This window comes from Pinus tabuliformis, chromosome 2_2, assembly GCF_031772625.1.
Source record: "Pinus tabuliformis cultivar Carrire ecotype Pingquan chromosome 2_2, CPIR1, whole genome shotgun sequence".
Lineage (NCBI taxonomy): Eukaryota > Viridiplantae > Streptophyta > Pinopsida > Pinales > Pinaceae > Pinus > Pinus tabuliformis.
This window is the reverse complement of record NC_142300.1, coordinates 411,651,354-411,669,540: the sequence shown is the minus strand read 5'-3', so window position 1 is coordinate 411,669,540 and position 18,187 is coordinate 411,651,354. Positions and strand designations below refer to the sequence as shown.

General features: G+C 36.3%; 1 pseudogene; it reads left to right on the top strand.

Moving 5' to 3' along the window:
- Positions 1–18,187, top strand: part of LOC149193020 (C2 and GRAM domain-containing protein At1g03370-like) — a 130,974-nt pseudogene that overhangs the window by 85,959 nt on the left and 26,828 nt on the right.

The following is an 18,187-nucleotide window of genomic DNA, read 5'->3' as shown; positions in this document are numbered from 1 at the left end:
TATCATAGGTGATATTTCTTGATATTGATTCGTTAATAGTTTATTTGGATTCACAACTGGTGGTAACACAACTTAATAACATCTATCGGGTACAAGATCCTTATTTGTATCGCCAATTTCTGAGAGTGTACTTATTGCAAAGATCATTTATTTACATCACATTTGTTCACATTCCACGATCAGAAAATTCCTTAGCAAATTCTATTGCTAATCAAGCATTAGATTGGTACATAAATCATTCATCACATTAAAACATAAAAAATAATAGAAGTATCATTTGTATATATGATCATCATAAAACCGTCTATATATAGATAGAGTTTTGTGTCCAAAATAATATACAAAAATTGGGACAAAATGCCCTACAAATTTGGGCTTATTCCCATCATCATGTCTAATCATGAAAAGATTTGATCATTTATCTAACAATCCTTCTCACAATAAGCAGCTAGAAAGAAAATGATGACATTAGCCACCCAACGAAATAGTCGCACCCAGTCCCGTGGTACTCCTACCACGCACTATTGCATCTCCTCTGGTAAGTCCTCTATGGCGACCATGGGTACCTGGTGAGTTTCACCAATTTTCTCTAGACAGCATGGAGGACTCTCTCAATCTCATTTGTGGCCCCTTTGACATCTCTTCCAAGATGCTATGTTGAGGAAGTCCATCAGGTCTCACTGGTCCCACATCTGAAACATGATCAATAATTTTGTAAGTGTCTTGTCTCATAAAAAATATTTTTAATTCATTTATATTGAAAATCCAGAAAATCTTAAAATTCAAAAATTAAAAAATAATTTATACCTATGGCACCCCATGCTGCATCTGGTGGAAATACTAGATCGAAATCTCCTCGAAAATCCATTCTTAAATGAGGGTAGTCTTGGATTGCGATTACCTATTTTTCCCACCAAAGGAAATACTCATCATCAAAGTCGTCTAAGGGACCTCACCACCCCCTAGTCATTTCATCAAGTTAGCTCACCTGCCCATTCGTGGATCTCTCCGGCTATTGTTGATAGATAATACCTTGTGTTTCAGGGAAAGCTAGTGTTGATTCGAACTTCTAGTCCCACTAAGATGGGTAGCTATCTTAGAAACAAAAAATGAAAGCTTTTCAAGAGTTCCTTTAAGTGTGATAGAATAGAGGGAAGAAAAGAGGACCAACCTGGATCTTTCGCTTTGATCCTAGCTTGATTTCTCCTTTCCTTGATAGAACTTGTCACTCCTCTCCTACTTTTCCTCTTCAAAGAGTACCTATAGAGTCAAAGTAACAAAAAACCATCAAATCATCTCCATCTAAAACATCATAAACAATGCACAATCAGAAACACATTGACCATACAATTGCATTCATAAACAATAAGATTCACAAATACACAATTATATGGAGGAAAACTAAGAACTTTATTAATAGTAATGTAAGAGAGGATTACAACCTAACTGTCTGATCCAACATCATCCTCCCAATTGTAGAAGCCCTCTTCACCTCATGAACAAGCAAATCACCCAACAATGCAAAGTCTCTTCTCACCAACAAACCAACAACACTTGCTTAGAAATACAAAATTCTAGCCTCTAGATCTCTCAGATGAGGGATCCATTTATAGATGTCTTGCAAGGGTGTCAGTTAGCTCTGGGTTTTTTATTACTGTGATCCCATTGATAGTTCTTGGTTCCACTTGGAGATTTCATTGATCTCTTACTCATCCCTGAGCAAATTCAAAGAGGCAAGTGTCAAATGAGAAGTTTCTGGAAGATTCCATGATCATCCACTTCGTAAACTATCTCTGCCATTTGTCTATTCTCACTCATCACACCCTACAGAAGGCCTTTTCAGTATGCATCGCACCCCCCATGTGTAGAAAGTGAGATGCATTGCACCCTGACCATGGAGCGATCAGTATGGTCCAAATTTGGCTAGTTCTGAGTAGTTTTTCAGGTGGAACTTCTGGGAAATGATGTAATCAGTTGACTATGATCCTTTAGGGTACGAAACAAAACTTTTAGGGACTAAAGAGCCCTTGGTTTATGGACATATGAGTTTGGGTTTACAGTGCCCAAATATGTCTATAACACCTTGGGATGAAGCCCAAACACTCTCTCAAAAAAGAAGGAACATAAGATAGTTTCGTATCCAAAATTCTTCATCCAACCCTTCTAAATGGAAGTGAGATGTTTCTTCATGTTGATTAGTAGAGGTGTACAAAAATCAAGGACCATAGTGAGGAAATCCACTGTGATGTTCATGGAAACACGTGAACCTTGATGTAGAATAGCAGAACTGTTTACCCTGGCTATGGTAAATAATAGGATTCTCAATGATAAACTCTCTACATACTTAATTGGAATCTAACTTCCAACCTTTTTAGGGTTTCCAAGACAGTATATATGGACATAATCTTCTACACTGAGACTACCTCTCATCCTACCAGTTGAGTGCACTCTCTCCCCCCTTCAGGAAAGACCTGTAATGAAACAAATGTCTTCTATCTCGATCCTTGGCGCATATGATCAATCAAGAATGCATCTTCTTCTGCACTTCAGTAGTGAATCAACAGCTCAAGAAATTGAGTATTCACCTTTATTTTTGGCATTTTGAAGAATTTTAACAAACCACATCCTATCTCAAACCATCTAATATGTTTTGATCCTCCATCACTTAGTTATCAATGGCACTATGCTCTCTTTCATGCCAGGTAATTGTCATCCTGCAAAAAAATATGTTTCATATTATTAAATCCATGATTAAAATTTTAAACTTGTGCACACGCGGGTTCGTTTTTTATAGAGTCGCCTATAGGGCCTTCGTATACATAGGTTACCTGTATCCAACCCGCATGTGTGCAGAGTTGAAATTTTAAGAATAATTTCCTACGGTCAAATTTATGAAAAAAAGTCTAAAAAGCATCAAAAATTATAACAAGTATGATTAGACGGTTACCTGGAAGATTTGAAGTGATTTGAACAGTTGAATTTGACAGAGGGAGCTTGCTTGAGCTTTTCTCCATAGTTCCTTGCTCAAAACACAAATGAGAAAATTGTGAGTCCAAAAGTCCTTATATAGGTTGAAAAATGAAATTTATTTTTTCTAAAGTTGATTTTTATCTTATGGACTTTTTGACCTTTTGGCTTGGAGTGTTAGGAATGGGTTGTTTTTAAATGATATTTTGGATACTTTTTTTAGAAATTGCTTCGGTCCCATGACTGCAAACCCATCATGGAAGGTATCGCTTTCTTACTGGAATATATGTTAGGGAATATCACTCTCCACTACATTTCCCATGCTAGCCTCCATACTGTGATATTTTTTACTGCAAGGTCAACCCCATCATGTCTTGATTCACAAACCATTTTCATTCATCGACTTATAAATCATGATGTGATGGTAGAGCCAATCTTTACATGAGAATCTTAGTTAGATCCTTGCTGAAATTTGTATCACATGCTGTTATATTGAGTAGGCTCAAGAGTCCTTTATATTCTCGCCATGACTTATGCATTGGAGACTCATTCTCTCTCTACTTCACTTTTTTCTAGCTTTATACCCTAGAGGCTCCTTTGTGTTGAGTTGTAATGTTGCATTGCATGTTCACCATTTGCACCTTTTGGCCTTGAGCTGGTTTCACTTGGACTTGTGTTTAAGCCATCTATTGACCATGTCTTTTGTTAAATCAACCTTGCAATCACTTAGCCTCTGCAACTTGACATCACCTTTTACTCGTGGAAAGAACATTCCTTTGAGTTTCATTGACCAGTTTCGCCACCTTGCATTGAGCATAGGAATGTTCCCCTTCCAGGAACTAGAGAATCTGCTTGTTCGAAACTCGTTCTTTCCACTGTACTATAACATTATTTTATTCTTTTTCAGGCTTCATAAATATGAAAAAGACAAAAAAATTATATATCCCTAAAAAGAGTGGGAATGGGACATTATTTCCATATTTGATGGCAGCTCGAGTCAATTACACCGCCCTTAAAAAAAACACTCAAAAAATAAGTCTTTGCTCCATTGGATGGGCCTTAGTTTGACTTAAGAGAGTCTTAACCTTGTTATTGAGTCAGTACTCCTCTAATTGGTTATCTCTTCTAATTATATGGAGAGTTTTCTTATGCCTCCTGCATGAGAAACTTGTAGAAAAGTTATCATATCCTTCCATTTAGTCACAGTTAAGTCATGCTTTTGTTCAAAGGAAGTAAACTTGAGTCAGCCTCTCTGCAGTGTCTCTTGACCTATTTTTCACGCGGACATCCCTAGTTGTTAGAGTCATGTTCGTTTTCACATCAGCTATTTGGTCCTTTGCTCATGCTGGTTTGAGACATTCTCCATTGACTTCTTACCGGTGGGTCTTGATCTTATCGACTACAACAAATTTCTCTGAGAGCAGATATAGAACTACACCCTGGCCCTATTTTCATTATTGATAGGTCACCTTGTGCTCAACATCGATCAGTATCATGGGTCTTTAACTAAGTGGTTTCCCTTGTGTTCGACATCAGCTTTCATTATCACACATTGGGACTTGTGCAATACCTTGGTTTACATTTAGCCCTATTGGTGGATTCCTCGCCTCTATGTCAGCTTTCATTACTGGTTGGTTTAGACAGTTTCTATCATGTGCTAACTACATCTTGTGTACATCAGAAATGTGCTTCGATTGGGTTACTACATATTTATTCGTTTGATTCCTTCCACATTATTGGCCTACGGGTTACACTCACGCTAGATTGATGAAGGATGCCTTAATGCTTCCTTCTAGCAGATCTTTTCCCATAGACTTCAGCTCATTGCTTTGGGAATGAGATCTAGATTCCATTTGGCAGTACCTTAGGATTTACGGTGATTACTGGAAGACTCCTTTGCTATCGATAATGGGAAAACATCATTGTCTCCCGATTGATAGATTCTTCCATGTTTTCGACTACAACTCATTGATTCGCACTTATTAGATTGTATTGGATACCTTGGCTGTCATCATCATTATCAGTTAGTAGTCTCATGTTTGTTAATAGTATACATCAATGACCAGTAATCAAATGATTTCTCACATGGTCAACTTTAGGTCATTTATTCCCATTATGTAGAAATGTACCACGGTGGTCGGTGAAGACCCCGAGTTTGCATCATCATTTCTTGGTTCACTTGTCAGTTGCTCCTATTACTGCTAGTTGACACCATCCACCTTATATGTTGGAGTTCCATACGGCGACATCCTATATGTTGGCACCTGGGATGCAATGTAGTACCATTTATTCCACCATTTGACTAGGTACTTTTTGGATCAGCTTTATGACTTCAATGATAAGCTTCATACTTTAGAATCATTGATCAGTTCTTTGTATGTGACATTCAGACATGTACTTGCTTGGATATGATCAGATGATCCATTATGTATTATCAGTTCCTTTATACTTATATGCATATTGGATCCACTTTTGTACTTGACATGCAGACATGCTTTACTATCTTTGAGCATGGGTATCCCCACCTCAGACAATAGTTTCTTTCTGATCTCTTTCATTGGCATGACAGGCTAAATTCTAGTGAACTCCTCCTCAGTCTCAGCATGATTCCTTCTATACACTTAATACATTTCGGCCATCATGTACCCCTTCTAACCTCATATATTAGGGGGAATTTGTTATAACACCATTTACCACTCTTTCTAGATTTGATGCTTTGGTTATGGCCTAAGGCAACCCTTCCTTTCTAGACTTGGTACAAAATATAAAAAATAGTGTTTTATTTCCTATATGCTACTTTTCCCTGTGTTAAAAGCATGTACATGTGGGTTAGCATATATCCAACCTGTGTATATGTGTTAAAACACTTAAAAATAATAAATCTCCTTAATTTCAAGTGGGGTTTATGAGTTTTACCTGTTAGACACATACTATAGCCTTTGGCCAAAATGTTTCTAAACTAAAGAAACTAATTTGGAGAAGTATAAATAAACCTTCATGGGAAGGCCTAAGGGGAGAAGAGATGAGATATTCATATTATAGTTAATTGATCCCTCATCCAGTCTAAAGAAATCCCTATGCCTCCTGCACTCCCCAATCTTTAGGAAACTCTTATTTCCTCTTTTGAGATATCCTTCATCCCTCTTGTGATATCCTTGTGTATGTTGATGGAGGAATATTGCTAAGTTCAAGACAAGATGGATCTGAAGGATGGTTTCACTTGGAGCTAGAGGAAGACTCAGGTTGTAGTTTTCCACCTTTCTTATAGCCTACATCAATAAAGAAATTTTGTTTTGTTCCTGACATTTATCATGTTTATGCATTGATCCATGTTGTGATTTGTTTATAAATATTGTATTAATGTGTAATTGTTCATTTTCTTCTATGATGTAACGTATATATCACAAATATGATTTATGTTACTCCTGTTGTATATGCTTTTCTTGGATAATTTATAGGTTTCAAAGGCATTGGAGGAAGAAGAGGGTTTGAACCTTGTGGGATCTACCCAAATGTAGGACCTTTGGGTAAGGTCACTTCTTTCTAGCTCAGTAGTATAAGCATTTAAATCATTTGTTCATGCATTTATTGGTGTTGATTGCCCTCCACTCTATTGGGGTTTTCAACCCAAGACCCTAGGGTGTTCCCACCCACAACATTGATGACTACAAATGTGCATCTAATTGTAACATCTATAGCTAGGGTTGTCTAATGGAGCATGAAAAATTGTTTATTGAGTAGGAGGGAAGCTATCAGGGGCATATCTATTTCTACCTACTAAATTCTTATGGCAGTCTATTGGCATTCCCTATGATTGGTCCTATGATTTCCACCTTGTCTATTTGACCAAGTGTACCACCTTGTTGCAGCATGGTTCTTCTTTCTACACACTATGTCAGACACACCAAGAATACATTTGCAATCATTCCAAGTTTTTTGTTTGTCCAAGTGGAGAGGAATTTGTATTTTTGACCTAGTGTGCCACCTTGCAGAAGCATGATTCTTATTTTCCCCACACTCAGTCAGACACACTAAGCATCCATTTGCAATCATTCCAATTTTGTTGTTCATCTGAGTGGAGAGTCATTTCACTCCTTCCCACATGGTCCCCTTCCCACTCAAACATGTTGAATGTCCCCTCCAAAGATCCTCTCAGCATTAGGCAAAGATTGGGCCATCCATTGCTAAAGGTGTTTTATACCAATGGGATCATTTGGGGCATGCTCTTAAAAAATCCTTGCACCGTGCCAGCTAGTATGATGGTTGCAATACGAAGACATGGGATCTTGCTCCTTATCTATAATATAAGGAACTAGTCTAGAGCTAACTATGAAAATAGAAATTCCCACCCACACACACAGAGACTTCCTTACAAGTAGCAGCAACATATTCACCATTCCAATCACATATCTTCAAGGGAAACTTGAAGCCAGGACCTTTTACCTCTTGAACGAAGAGAAAATCTTTATGCAAGCAACAAATTGGCCATGAGGGTTCTAACTTCTAACATTGGTCTATCTATCATCACCAGTGGTTCTCCTAACATTCTATGTTGAAATATTAATCTGCATGGGCAACTTTCATCAAGATCCTTCTTGATGACTACAAATGTGCTTCTAACTGTAACATCTATAGCTAGGGTTGTCTAATGGAGCATGAAAAACTGTTTATTGAGTAGGAGGGGGCTATCATGGCCATGTATGCTACTACCTACTGAATTCTTATGGCAGTCTGTTGGCACTCCCTATGATTGGTCATCTGTTTTACTCCATTACAAATATCATTCCCAACTGTAAAGAAATTATTGATTCCAGTAGAATATATCCTAGAAATGATGAAACCTTTTTAAACAATTTCTTTCCTTGTTTGAGACAGTTCATGAGTCTCATGACCAAATAGGTGCTTCTTTGAATAGAATTTACTCTTCTTTGAAAAGGTACAATTCCCCAAGTAAATTTCTTTCATGATAATTATAAATGGAACCTAGATATGCTTCTTAAGAAATTATTTCCTTATCTGTGAATTGTTGACTTTGATTCAACATTTTCATTTATTTTTATTAAATTCAGGGGGTTAAATGAAGTAACTTTTGGATCTTTTGGAAACACGTAGGAGCTTACTTTGTGTTATTGAGAGATATATGTTCTTGACTCAGAAAATATTGAATGCTAGATTTGGATTCCTTTTATAGATCTTGCTGACTATGTTTAGTTCACAGGGAACTGGAAAAGGACTTTGTTGTGGATGGTACTACTGCAAAGTCACTTTATGGTGCATGTGAGTCTATGTACAAGCTAGACATGGTTTGTATTTTTCATGAATACTTATTCTTGTGATCTGTCAAACTGATTTTTGGTTTGGATTCTAAGGCTACAAATTGGTATACTTTTTTTTTCTCATTGCAAAATAGCATGACTAAAAAGAAAATAATTGGAAGTTACAATGGTCTAACAACATTTTAAGCAGTGAAAGGTAAACACAAACTAAGGCATACCTTGAAAAACATGAGTCTGTTGGGCATTGTCACATTCTGGAAGAAGATGTAAATTATCTGTATCATTACTCTTCCACCCTTTTGATGTTTCACAAAGCTCTGTGTCTGTCCCCAAACTGTTTGGACTGGCACTGAATGGCACATACTCAATTTTGGAATTAATTTCACTTTCTTTTTTGGAGTCACACAACTCACTTTCTTTTATGCTTGTATTCTCATTTTACATTTCAATAATATCTGAAGCTTGTACAAAATCCCTCATTCCAATTGTAACAAAATATTCATGACCAAGTCTGCACTCTTTTTCCTGTTGAGGTGGTCCTAACAATGCTTTTATTACTGCATTAACCATGTCCTCAGAAAATTGACACCCATAATTCTCAAACAATTCAGGGTCTTCAAGGAAGTTATACCTCTGATCCCAAATTTCCAACCTTTGCATGTGTTTTAATATCTAGTTTGATTCTTGAGTTACCCTTTCTGATCCAACTTCAACAATCAGTTCCTCATCTGTTTGAACACCCAATGAGATACCTTGTAGAGGTAAACCAAATATTTCCCTGAATATGTCTCTAACTATTCACCTTGATGTCCAATTGTTCTACCTTTAGTTTCAGTAAAAGAATTATCTAATGTCTTGGATTTTATACTACATGTCTCCCCAACAAAATCAGCAAATGAATGAACACTATCATCAACGATATCTTCACTAAAATCCTAAGCTTGACGCATGTTGTTATCTTCTCTAGGATTCAAGAAAGAAAACATTTCTAAGTTCACTTTACTGGTTAAATTATCTGTATCCACTCTTTAAATGTTTATTTGGCTTAAAAACCAATTTCTGAAGAATGACATAAGATAATTTGCACTTGCAGAAATTTGATTGAGGCTATCATTCACCTATGATTTGATTTGACTCCTGAACTTGAAAGGGTTTTTTTGAATCCATTCTTCTCTGCACCCTAATTTGTCTCTTTTAGTTGTAGTTTGGAATAGAGTTGATTGTAAGGGGGTAGACTCAAGAATGCATTCGATTACCTAGTCAGATACTTCATTACCAAAACTCAAAAACAAACACTCAGTGATGTTTGCAATTCAAGGGAGATTCTTCTCACTGTATCTCTATATGGTAGAGAGAATTACAACATATTTCTTCATCAAGAGTCTGGGTTGACTAGATATGTTAATGCAGAAAGCCTTAGCACAAGGGAATCAACAAAACTAATGGAAACATTGGCAATAATTTCCAACATTTCACTGTCCTCCTTTTGATTTGGAGCATCAGAAGAAGCATCATCTGTACAAGAAGATAAAATGAATACCCCATCCCTCACAGGCAGTTTCTTTGCAATGTTCATGAACAAAAATATAGAAACTACCAACAAAATTACAGAAATTACCAAGAAAACTACCGAAACTACCAACCAAATTGAAAGTGTTGAGTCAGAATTGTCAGAAAATTACCATGATTGTGAAGATAATTCAAAGGAAGAGTAGTCAGATGGGTTTTTTGAAGAAGGCTTTGATAGCACAGATTCAGGTGAACAGGAAATTCCTAGCCCTCTACCAGGAGGAATTCTTTTAGACCAAACCTATGCTACTAGTCCTAGAAATCTAAATGCCATTCTCTTTGGGCCCAACAATGATTTCAAGCATGAGCTAGCACAACTAGAGGGGACAACTGACCTTGTTGAAGGACCTTGGAGAAAAGCAGTGGGGGAACCCATGAAAAGAGTGGTCACATACACCAAAGTTGCAACTAAACTAGTGAAGGCCATCAAAGCTACAAAAGGACAAACTTATCTCATAGGAGATGGGAGTGTCTTTTCAGTATTAGCAAGTATAACAACACCAGATGTGGATTACTTTTCTGCATCACACCAGGGCCAAAAGTACCAACCAAAGAGGAATCCTCCCATCTTTCTATTTCCTGGAGAATGAATTTTATTCAAAGTACAATGATGAAAATCATGATTGAAGGTGGGGTGAGACAAGGACTGAAGGACAACTACCAACATTTTTCCAAGTTTCTTTCTTAGTATGTTACACCACTGGATGTTTCATCCTTGGCCTCTGAGCAAGAACAACCAAGGTTATATTTGCAAATGGATCCCCAATTAGAATGAAAGCTTATTTTTAGTTATGTTGGGGTTTTTACCTTGGTATGTACATTATTTTCTTTGGCATATCTCCTTTTTCACATCTTCCTGGCTAATCCCAGTGTGATACAGGGCTTGGAATTTGGTGGGCTGGATTTACTCGATTTTGAGAGAAGTTATTACATCTGGGTTGTTCTCCAAGTGGAGCATATATTCAAGATGATTTCACATTTCATGCATGCACAGTTCCAAAAGGATACGACAATATGCCATTCATCCTCCGAGTCACTTTAGTTCCTAGAGCTCTTATTTAGTTAAAATTAAGACTTACAATTGTTAAAAAATATTTTGGTTTCTCAAACTTATTCATGGCTTGATTACAAATGGTGATCATGGAATTAAAGCATAGGTAGATGGATGGCTATTGACATTTGCCCTAGTTGAAGGAGATAATTTCTCTGTTGTAGATGTTACTGGTTATTCAGATCCATATTGTTATTTACTTGTAATTGGAAACCCCGAGCAAGTTAAATCAAACTATAGACACTTGATCCTCAATGGCATGCTAAAATGTCATAAAACTATCCAGATATTTTGTGCTTGAGATTATATGCTTCTCCATGCTTCTGTTTCATGATTTTAATTCTAACTTTCATTCTCCAAATAATTTTGTAGAAATATTTGAATATGATGTGACACAACAACCTCCTTCTGTGATGGATGTATAAGTATTTGAATTTGATGGGCATTTTGCTAAGGCTACATCTCTAGGCTATGTTGAGATCAATTTTCTGAAATTTACTTCATAGGAGTTGGCTGATTTGTACATCCCACTTTAGGGAAGACTGCCACAAACTTGCCAATCGAAGTTGCACCTTAGGATATTCCTAACAGATACAAAGGGTCTTGATGTTGTTACTCAGTACATAACAAAGATTGAAAAGGAAGTTGGAAAAATTTATTCATATTTCGATATCAAATCTCAAGTAGATACTTTTTTTTTCCTTGACATACATATAGTTCAATGGATTTCCCTATTTTCATAGACATCATGAGAATGAGAAATAATTCTATGAAGATTGTCAGATGCTCACCTCAAGAAAATTCAACGTAAAATGGTTAATGATTTTTCTTGCTACTTGAAATGTAAAATGACCCTTTGGGTATCTATGCCTCACCTAGATACATTTTCATGAGTTGTTTCAAATAACAGAACAAAACATGGGTCTCAAGTGAATTTATGTTTTGTAGGGTCGCTTATTCTTATCTGCAAGGATGTTAGGTTTCTATGCAAATCTCTTTGGACATAAAACCAAATTTTCCTTCCTGTGGGAAGATATAGAGGAAATAATGGAGTTTCCTCCTTCCTTAGCATCAATGGGTAGCCCATCTCTAGTCATATTCCTTCACAGAGTCAAAGGCCTTTATTCTAGCCACGATGCAAAGTACACAAATGACAGAGGAAGACTCCAGTTCCATTTTCAATCCTTTGTTTCCTACAATGTTGCATGAAGGTACACATTGAGTTATTTTCTCATCGTAGAAACCATACATTGTCCTCTGTCACTTGTAAAAATGGCAGAAGTAATATTGGATCAATGAAAGAGGATTGATTTGCATGAATTCCAATAAAGAAAATTGAAAATAAAGAGTGGATGTGCATGAATTTGAGACAAGCTAGTTTGGAATTTTGAACAAAGCTTGAAATATATTTCTTGTCTGATTCCTAAGAAACTACAATTTATATGTCAAATAGGACAATCATGGCACTATGGAGGAATAGGGCACTGAGTCTTGAGAAAAATATGAAAATAGTAGAGGATGAAGAACCGACAGATTCAAGGGATCTCCAAAATGAAGATTTTGGATATTTTTTGGGTGTCGAGGAAGCAAGCATGACCAAGGTCCATTCACAAACATTACCATTTAGTGTAAGTATCTCAATTCATGAGGCATTACCCTATTCTACATTCTTGTGAAGTTATCGTTCTGATATTTAGGTTGTTTCGGACAAAGTTCAAATTGTTGTGTTGATGGTTTGTTTTGGTAAGATCATGCTACATCATTGATATAATAAACAATGAAACTCAACAACCTACAGAAAGTGGCTCTTACTAATTCAGTATTACTTATTGATCAGAAAGACATCCCTACTAATTTTTTTTTGCAATTCCTAATGATAGGTTGAGTCACTCATGGAGTTATATGATGAGGGTCACTTAGACAAAGAGATAATGGAGAAATCTGGTTGTCTGAACTACAAAACCACAACATGGGAAATTTACAAACAAAAATTATACCAAAGGCAGATCTAGTACAAGTTCAATAGAAATTTTTCTGGGTTTAGTGTAGAGATCACAAGTATCCATCAAAAAGTCAAATCTTTTACCTAGGAATGGCTGGATTATTGACGAAGTTCTTACCCTTCATGGTGTGCCTTTTGGAGACCATTTCAGGTGCTTCCTCATGTCTTATATTGCACCCATTCCAAGATCCTTAAAGACAATAATCATTACCATTTAAATAATTGGATTTGAAACTATTTTCCAACAAGTCTTGCAAATTATCATTTGATTTTCTACTAGAGCTCCTGAATGAATCAAGGGACCTAGAAGATAGTTCAGCCTTACAATCAGGAAAAGAAATCTCGAGATATCACATACATTCTTAGTGCCCATAGTATGATAGGGTGTAGCCTCTTCATCATCAATAGGATGGATGCCTTTAGAGTCATTGTTGAATTTCAATGTACCTTCCTTTTGGTGAAGATCTCCAGAGATATCTCTCTTTGCAAAGGTTTCACTAGCTGAAGTGTAATCTGTTAGAAAATTTTATATTACAAAGCAATGGAACACAGAAAATATATTGCAGAAATATAAAAATAGAAAACACATAAAGCAAGAGAGATACAGATATATGTGGTTCACCCAATTTGAGTTACATCCATGGAGAAACAACCAATCCTTCCTTTCATATTATCCAGCAAAATGAAGACATACAACCTACAACAGATTCGCTTTAATTCCCTCTTCACTCTCTAACAATCTCCTATCTCTTTCTCACTCAGAATATAAATCTACATGGATGCAATAAAATTTCCTCATATATAGCGAGGGGTTTCCTTCTAGGGAAAAATACCCTAAATTAAACATAATTTCTACCGTTAGATCTTTGCCTAATGAACGGCCCAGATTGACTACGAAATTACAACATTTTACAAGGCAATTTTACATCTATTTTTATCTTCGAGGGTGCTTCCCTTGATCACCCGCTGGGGGGGGGCTCCAAATAATCATTGTGGCCCCCCTTGGTGGTGCACATTTTACAAGAGACGTTGCCACCACATTACAAACTGGGGTCCAATGTGGCGATACCTTTGAATACAAAAGATAATCAGGCTCCACACCAAACAATCTCTGACTTAGAGACTGATTATAGTAACTCAACCATTGCTTCATTTTCTAGACAATGACTCCACTTTGGACCTAGCTATTTCTCCTCTTCTTCAGCATACTTGAAGACAAATTGAAACTGAGAAGAATCTCAGTTTCTCCCCGATTACAACTTTTGTTAAAATATCTGCATGATTCTGGCTAGTGTGTATCTTTTCCAGCTTCAACTGTCCATCTTCCAATGCTAATCATATGAAATGGTACTAGAGTTGTATATGTTTAGTCTTGGAATGAAATGCATAGTTCTTTGAAAGATGTATGGCACTCTAGCTGTCATTGTATAACTTGCCCAACTCCTACTTCTTACCCAATTCATCCAAAAATATTTGTAACCAAATCATTTCTTTTCTAGCCTCTATAGCAGCAACATACTCTGCTTCTATTATTGAGAGCACAACAAAAAATTCCATTTTTGAAACCCAACTAATAGTTGTTCCACCTATAGTAAACACATAGCCTGTTGTGCTCCTCTTATTATCTCTATCACCCACCATATTTGCATTAAGATATTCCTGTAGAGAAACGTTTGAACGACCAAAGCATAACGCTTGATTTGTAGTACCTCTCAAATACCTAAGAATCCACTTCACTGCCATCCAATGTTCTTTTCCTAGATTGTTGATGTACTTGCTTACAACTCCCAATGCATGTGCAATATCAAGCCTTGTGCAAACCATTTCATACATTAAGCTTCCAACTGCTAATGCATGTGGAACTTTAGACATATAAGCCATTTATTCCTGAGTTTTGGGACACACGTCCTTACTTAGTTTGAAATGGCTAGCCAAATCTATAGTAACTAGTTTTTTATTCTGCATATTAAATCTTTTCAACACCTTTTCTATGTACTCACTCCGAGACAATGTTAGTTTTCAATTCTTCCTGTCTCTATTTATTCTCATACCAAGGATTTGTTTTGCAACACCCAAATCCTTCATTGCAAATGAGTTTGCCAATTTTCTTTGGATCACATTTACTTCCTACATGTTAGAACCTACAACAAGCATGTCATCTACACACAATAACAATATAATATAGCTGCCATAATTTTTCCTTTTAAGATAAACACGTTGATCAGAGTGACATATAATATAACCTTATTCAGACATAAACCTGCCAAATTTTAGATATCGCTACCTTGGAGCCTGTTTTAAGTCATACAATCTCTTCTTCAACCTACACATTAGTTTCTCCTTCCCTTTTACCTCATATCCTTGTCGATGTTGCATATATATCTCTTCCTCCAAATCCCAATGAAGAAAGGTTGTCTTTACATCTAATTTCTGAAAATGCAAATCTTTAGTTGCTACTATACTTAAAATAGTTCTGATTGAAGTCATTTTAACAACAGGAGATAATATCTCATCAAAGTCTATACCCTTTTTTGTGAAAATTTCTTCACCACAAGTCTAGCTTTATACCTTTTTCTACCTCCATCTTCTTCCTTCAACCTGTAAACCCATTTATTCTGTAATGTTGTTTTACTTACAGGAAACCTGACTAAGTCCCAAGTCTGGTTATGTGCTAAGGAGTCCATCTCTTCTTTCATGGATTTCTTCCACTTCTTTCTAGTTTCTGCTTGCACTGCTTCTTCATAACATTTTGGTTTCACCAAAATCAATCAAAAATACATAATATAATGAAGGAGAGTATCATTTAGGGGGTCCACATATCCTAGTAGATATTCTAACACCAGTTTCTAGTGTTTGAGGTGCTTATTGTTGTTGTTGTTCTGGTCATTGGTCATTATGATTTCTAGGCACCTTCACTTTTTCTGTGATCTCATCAAGCACTCTGTATTCTCTGTTTTATTTTTCTTATTTCTTTTCCTGCATCTAATCCTTACATAAAACCTTTTCATTGAATATGACATATCTGCTCCTAATGATTTTGTGTTTTTCATAATGATAAAAGCGATAACCAAAATCATTAACACCATATCCAATAAAGATAAATTTCTTTGATTTTGCCTCAAGCTTTGTTCTATTCTCTTTATCAATGTGGACAAAGGCTTCACAACCAATTTTTTTTAAAATTAGTTTACCTTTTTACATGTCCATGCCTCCTCTGGAATGCCACCATCCAAGGAACTTGAAGGCCCTCTATTTATTATATAAACAATAGTATCTACATCATCTACCCAAAAGTGTGAAGTCAATCATGCATGCAATCTCATGCACCTTGCACACTCCATGATTGTCTTGTTCATCCTTTCTGACATACCATTATCTTGTAGTGTTCCTGGAACTATCTTCTCTCTGTGAATTCCATTCTCTGAACAGTACCTATTAAACTCTTTGCTTCAATATTCACCTCGATTGTCTGATCTGAGGCACTTCAACCTTTTTCCTATCTTATTTTCAACCAATGCTTTCCATTTCTTGAATGTATCAAATACATCAGATTTATTTTGAATACAATAAATCCAGGTTTTTCTAGTTTCATCATCAATAAAAGTAACATAATAACAAGAGCAGCCAAGAGATGATACCTAAGCAGGTCCCCATACATTTGTCTGCACAAGATCTAATTGTTCGCTCTTCTTTTCTTTCCCAACTCTGAGGAATCTGTCTCTCTTCCATTTTCCATAAACACAATTCTCACATAATTTTAAATCAACATGCTTCAAACCTGGCAACAAATTTCTTGAGTGAAGAATCTGCATCCCCTTCTCACTCATGTGCCCAAACGTCTGATGCCAAAATGTTGTATCTTCTCCTATAGAGGATAAATCAATTATAGAATTAGAAATACCATTGCATAAATACAATGTACCAACCTTTTCTCTTTTTTTCTATTGCCAAGGCTCCTTTAGTGACCTTCCAGGTTTTATCTGTAAAAGTAGTTACACAACATTCACCTCCCAACTGCCTTATTGAAATCAGATTTTTCTTTAGATATGGAACTTTCATTACCTCCTTCAATAGCCATTGATTTCCATTCTTCTATTTTATGGAAATTGTACCCATTCCAATGATTTTACAAGGTTTATCATCACCTAATCGAACCTGTCCAAAATCTCCTTGAACAAAATCATGAAAATGTTTCCTATCAAGTGTGGAATGGAATGAGGCCCCTAACTCTACCACCCAGGCATCAATAATATTTTCTAATGAAAGAATCAAAGCATCTTGCAACACATCACTTATCAAATTCACTTCATGATTGTTTTCTTGTTGCATGTCTCCTTCTTTCCACTTTCGAGACTTGCAATCTTTCTTTAGGTGTCCTTTCTTCCTGCATTTCCAACACACTATCCCTGAACTAGACTTGGATCTACCTTTACTTGGCTTACTATGATATCATGGGCTCCTTCCTCTTTCCATTTTTCTTCCCCTAGTCTCTATACTCAAAGCATTGCTTGATGTCTCACCGGAGCTTTTCTGTCGCATTTCCTCGCTAAGGATTGCACCGGCAACATCATCAAACTTTAAACTACTAGATCGAGAGATAGAGTTACTAATGGCCATAACTAAACCCTTCCAACTTTCTGGCAATGAGCATAGAAATAGCAAAGGCCTAACTTCATCATCAAAAGTTACCCCTACAGAACTTCACTGCTGGTAACGGTATTAAATTCATTTAAATGATTAGCAAGAGATCGACCTTCTGACATCTTCATATTAAATAAATGCTTCATAAGAAATACCTTATTTGAGGCTGAGGGTTTTTCATATAATTTTTCCAATGCCAACATTAAACCCTCTGTTGTCATTTCCTTTGAAATATTAAAGGCTACCGGCACCGCCAGGCACAACTGTATTGTTCCAAGTGCCTTTCTGTCGATAGTATCCCATTTTTTGTCTGTCATACTCATCGTCTTCTTTTTCTTTCTGCTTAATGGTAGGTACAGATCTTTCTGATACAGATAATCTTCCATCTACATCTTCCACAGTTGGTAGTTTTGTCCATTAAATGTTTTTAAACTAAATCTACCATATTCCGCCATTGCTCCCACTCGAGCCAGGAACCCTTCTCTCTTGTGATTTTATTAACAAAATAGTCCTTCATCTCTGATACTAGTTGTTAGAAAATTATATATTACAGAGCAATGGAACACATAAAATATATTTCAGAAATATAAAAACATAAAACAATAGATACACAGATATACATGGTTCACCCAATTTGGGCTACGTCCACGAAGAATCAACCAGTCATTCCTTTTATATTAT